The sequence below is a fragment of the Heterocephalus glaber genome, unplaced genomic scaffold (assembly GCF_053883595.1).
Source record: "Heterocephalus glaber isolate CG9 unplaced genomic scaffold, H.glaber_assembly_v1.0 deba00001504, whole genome shotgun sequence".
Lineage (NCBI taxonomy): Eukaryota > Metazoa > Chordata > Mammalia > Rodentia > Bathyergidae > Heterocephalus > Heterocephalus glaber.
Window position 1 is genome coordinate 73145056 of NW_028258324.1, and position 6000 is coordinate 73151055.

The window sequence follows — 6000 nt, forward strand, 5'->3', positions numbered from 1 at the left end:
AGAGGCTTTAGAACAGAAACAGATTTAAAAAAAAAAAAAAAAGATGAGCTCAGAAACATGCTGGAAGCCATGGATGCCCAGCATAAGAAAGAAATGGAAATCATGATTTCCTAACATAAGAAAAAAATGGAATGCATGAAACAGATTCAAACAGATATTCAGGAGATTAAAAACTCCATTGAAAGTATACATAGCAGATTAAAGAAATCTGAAGATAGACTATCAGATATAGAAGAGATGATTGTGGCTAAGGACCATGAAAACAGAGATTTCTTAAAAATAGTAAGGAACCACAAGAAATCAATCCAGCAGCTGCTAGATGATGGAAAGAAAAATAACTGATAGGAGACTGGTAGGAGTCCATGAAAAAACAGGAGAAAGTACAACTGACATAAAAAACTGTTCACAGAAGTAATAGTTGAAATCTTCCCAGACAGAGGTAGAGAATTTGACATACAGATGAGCAAGCCATATAGAACTCCAACTAGCCACGATCAAAAAAAAATCTACACCTAGACATACAATATTCAAGATCTCACAAACCCAACCAAAGAACAAAATCCTACAAGCAGTTAGAGAAAATAAACAAATCACCTACAAAGGAAAGCCCATCAGAATCACAACAGACTTCTCAACACAAACCCTCAAGTCAAGGAAAGCCTGGAGTGAAGTATTTCAAGCCCTAAAAGAAAGTAACTTCCAACCTAGACTGTTTTATCCTGCAAAATTATCTTTCAAAATCGAAGAGGGAATTAGATACTTCCATGACAAAGAACACCTGAGAAATTTCATGAACACCAAACCAGCACTCCAAGCAATTCTGAATAATATCCCAGAAAAAAACAATGAAGGTCACAACTCCATGAGGCCCAACAGAGGGAAGCTACCAGGCAAGGTAAGAAACTAAAGGGAAAGGGGGAAAAATAAGAAATAAAAGAGCCAACAAAAGTAAAACATCATGAGAAGGATGAGTCAATATCTATCAATTATAACCGTCAATGTTAATGGCCTCAACTCACAAATCAAAAGACATAAACTGGCAGAATGGATTAAGAAGCAAAATCCAACAATATGCTGTATACAAGAAACACACTTAACTCAAAAAGAAATTCATAGACTGAAAATAAAAGGATGGAAAATAGTTCTCCACACCACAGAAACCCAGAAAAAAGAAGGGGCAGCAATCTTATTTGCAGACAAAGTAGATTTCAAACCAAAACTAATTAAGAGAGACAAAGATGGTCACTACATCCTTGTGAAGGGAACAATCCAAGAGGAAGAGATGACAATCCTAAATATATATGCACCAAATATGAATGCCCCCAACTATACAAAAGAAATATTAATGGACATGAAAAACCAAATAAGCACTAACATAATTGTAGTGGCGGACCTCAATACCCCATTATCACAAAGAGACAGATCATCTAGACAAAAAATTAACAACAAAATTCTAGAACTGAACCAAGCTATTGAACAAATGGACTTAATAGATATTTACAGGGTACTCCATTCCACAAAATCAGAATACACATTCTTTTCGGCTGCACACAGGTCATTCTCCAAAATAGACCACATGTTAGCTCAAAGGACATGTCTAAGTAAATGTAAAAGAATTGAAGTTACTCCCTGTATATTATCAGACCATAGTGGAATAAAATTGGAGATCAATAGCATAAGAAACAGCAAAACCCCCACAAACACATGGAAAGTGAATAACACCCTCCTGAACAACCAATGGGTCACAGAGGAAATTAAAGAAGAAATTAGACAGTTTCTACAAGTAAATGATAATGCCAGTACAACATACAGGAATCTATGGGACACAATGAAAGCAGTTCTACACAGGAAATTCATAGCAGTCAATGCCCATATTAGGAAAATAGAGGGAACTCAAATAAATAACCTAATGCAGAACCTCAAACTCCTAGAAAAAGAAGAGCATAACAAACCCAAAGCTCGTACAAGAGAGGAAATTATAAAGATCAGAGCAGAAATCAATGCAATGGAGACTAAGAGAATGACACAAAAAAACAATGAATCAAAGAGTTGGTTTTTTGAAAAAAATAAATAAAATCAATAAACCCTTAGCCAACCTTATCAAAAAAAGGAAAGAAAAGGCTCAAATCCATGCAATTAAGAATGAAAAAGGTGGGGCCAGGGATTTAGCTCAGTGGTTTCACCACCTGCTGTGCAAGTACAAGGACCCAAGTTTGATCCCCCGTACCAAAAAAAAAAAAAAAAAAAAAAAAATAGAATGAAAAAGGTGAAGCCACAACAGATCCAGCAGAAATTCAGAGGATCCTCAATACCTACTTCCAGAACTTGTACTCTAATAAAATGGAAAACAGAAGAAATGGACAGATTCCTAGATACATACAAATTGCCAAAGCTAAATGAAGAAGATATAGAAATTCTAAACACCCCAATTACAATGAGTGAAATTGAAAATGTAATAAAAAAATTTACCAAGAAAGAAAAGCCCAGGTCCTGATGGGTTCACTGCTGAATTCTACAAGACATTTAAAGAAGAACTATCACCATTATTCTTTAAACTCATCAAGGAAATTGAAAGGGAAGCAAGGCTTCTAGATTCATTCCTGGAAGCAAGTATTACTTTGATTCCAAAACCAGGAAAAGACACAACCCAAAAAGAGAACTACAGGCCAATCTCCCTAATGAACATAGATGCAAAATCCTCAACAAGATACTGGCAAATAGAGTACAGAGGGTCATCAGAAGATCATACACCCTGACCAAGTCGGATTTATCCCAGGGATGCAAGGATGGTTCAACATTCATAAATCCATAAATATAATATACTATATTAACAGAGTCAAGGACAAAAACCATATGATGATCTCAATAGATGCAGAAAAGGCATTTGACAAAATCCAACACCCATTCATGATAAAAACTCTACAGAATATTGGAATAGAAGGTCTTTATCTCAACCTGATTAAGGCTATCTATGAAAAACCAACAGCCAACATCATACTAAATGGTCAAAAACTGAAAACGTTCACACTAAAATCAGGAACAAGACAAGGATGCCCACTATCACCATTCCTGTTTAATATTGTTCTTGAAACATTAGCCACAGAAATTAGAAAAGAGAAAGAAATAAAAGAAATAAAGATAGGAAAGGAAGAAGTTAAACTGTCATCATTTGCTGCCGATTCTTTACATAGAAGACCCAAAAAGCTCTGCCAAAAGACTTCTAGACTTTATTGACAGATTCAGTAGAGTAGCTGGATACAAGGTCAACACAAAAAACAATAGCCTTCTTGTACACAAATAACAGACTCACTGAGAGAGAAACTAGGGAAACAATTCCTTTTACAATAGCATCCAAATGTCTAGGAATCAATCTAACAAAGGAAACAAAAGACCTCTACACTGAAACCTACAGCACTCTGAAAAAAGAGACCAAAGAGGATATAAGAAAATGGAGACACCCTTTGCTCCTGGGTAGGAAGAACCAATATAGTGAAAATGGCCATACCTCCAAAACTACTATATAGATTTAATGCAATGCCAATTGAAAGTCCAACAATATACTTCACAGAACTAGAGAAAACAATCCAAAAATTCATTTGGAACCAAAAGAGACCTAGAATAGCAAAAGCAATTCTAAGCAACAGAGACATGGCAGGGGGTATCACAATCCCCAACTTGAAACTATACTAAAAAGCTACTGTGATAAAAACAACATAGTACTGGCAAAATAACAGCCCTGAGGATCAGTGGAATAGATTAGAAGATGCAGAAACAACTCCAGACATACTCAGCCACCTCATATTTGACAAAGGAACCAATCACCATCATTGGAGGAAAGATAGCCTATTTAACAAATTGTGTTGGAAAATCTGGTTTTCAACCTGCCAAAGATTAAAACTAGACCCATACCTATCACTATGCACTAAACTAAGATCAAAGTGAATTAAAGATCTAAATATTAAAACAGAAACACTAAACTTGCTGGAAGATAAGTTGGATAGAACTCTTGAAGACATTGGCATAGGAAAAGACTTTATGAACAAAACCTCAGTAGCACGGGAACTAGCACAAAGAATCAACAACTGAGATCTCATCTTATTAAAAAGCTTCTGCACAGGCTGGGGATTTAGCTCAGTGGTTTCACTGCCTGCTGTGCAAGCACAAGGACCCGAGTTCGATCCCCAGTACCAAAAAAAAAAAAAAAAAAAAAAAACCCAAAAGAAATCAACCAATAACAAATGCTGGCAGGGTTGTGGGGAGAAAGGAACCCCTCTCCATTGTTGGTGGGAGTGCAGACTGGTCCAACCACTGGGGAAATTAGTATGGAAATACCTCAAAGAACTAGGGTTAGAGGTCCCATTTGACCCAGCTATTCTCCTGCTGGGTATCTTCCCAAAAGAATTAAAAGAATCCTACCACAGCTATATATGTGCACCCATGTTTATAGCAGCACAGTTTGTAATAGCTAAAGCCTGGAAACAGCCCAAGTGCTCATCAACTGGAAACTGGATAAAGAAGATGTGCTTTTTTTATATATATATAAAATGGAGTATTACTCAGCCACAAGGAATGAGAAACTAGAAACATTTATAGCTAAATGGATGCATATCGAGGCCATACTCTTAAGTGAAATAAATAGGACACACATGTGTAAATACCACATAGTTTCTCTAGTGTGAGAAACTGAAGGTGTAAATAATGGTTTAAATGATTAAAATGAATAATTGATAATTTGAAATAGGAAGAAAAGGTCCAAAGGGGTAGGGGTGCTGGGAGGGGAAGGGGAAAGGAAAGAAAGGAAAGGAAAAATTATGAGAAAAGGGGAAAAAATGGAAACGAAGTCTATGTAAATAGGGAAGGTTGGAGGGGCTGAAGGGTGCACAGATAATGGGGAAAAAAGTAAGAACCAAGATCCATCATGTACAGGTACAGGCACCCAGTGATAAATGTAAATGTATTGTATACCTAAAATGTACCAATAAAAGAATTTAAGAAAAAAAAAAAAAGAAAATCAGCCCAGATTCAAGGGTAGGGAGGTGGATTCTACCCTCAACAGAAACCTGCTGAGTCCTGCTGAGTCTGTCACAGCAGGCATGACAGAGAGTGGCTGGGTGGTGGGAAGGATGGGAGGATAGGGATGGTCTCTACTAAGGTGACATTTGTGCTCCAACCTGATGTGTAAAAAGGAAGAGCCATCCCTTGACACAAGAAAGCATCTCCTGGGAGTTATTGGGAGAGATGCTCTCCCATAGAAATGCCCACACAGGCCCATGGTGGGCACATGGTCAGTACTGACTCCACAGAGAGCCACAGGCAAAAACACAACGCCATCACACTCTCCCGGCACCTCCTTCTAACCCCAAAGGCCCCATGAAATAGTTTTGGATCCTTTAAGAAAATGCCTCCTAAAATGGGGATGTGGGTGAGAGGAGGGAGTAAAGGAAGAGTGAGTGCTGGGCATTGTGCAAGCCTGTAATCCCAGAACTCTGGGAGGCTGAGGCAGGAGGATCCCAAATTCAAGCCCACCCTGGGCAACTTAACAACTTAGCAAAATTTGTTTTAAAATGTTTTTTAAAAATGTTAAAAAGCTAAGGATGTAGCTCAGTAAAAATCCTAAGTTCAATCACTAGCAACACACACATACAAATGAAGATGAGAGAAATTAATAACAAGAAAGCAGGAGAGGATAGATAAGAGCAGAAGTGTTTCTGGAAAACATTTGGTAAATACTCATAGAATCAGTGGAAGGATGAGGTCACTGCCTGTATGTAAACACATGTGCACGCACGCACACACACACATACACACACATAAAATGAAGGAATAAGGAAGGTAAAGGACACAGAGAAGACATCTCTACTGGGGTTAGGGAAGCTATGTGGCCTCCAAAGCTCGTGTTACAAGGTGAGCATGAAGAATCCTTCCCTGGGTTTCACACAAGTCTCTGAGGAGTGGAGAGGAGAGGGCCAGGGAGGGGTGGTGAGGGGAGGGGAGGGGAGG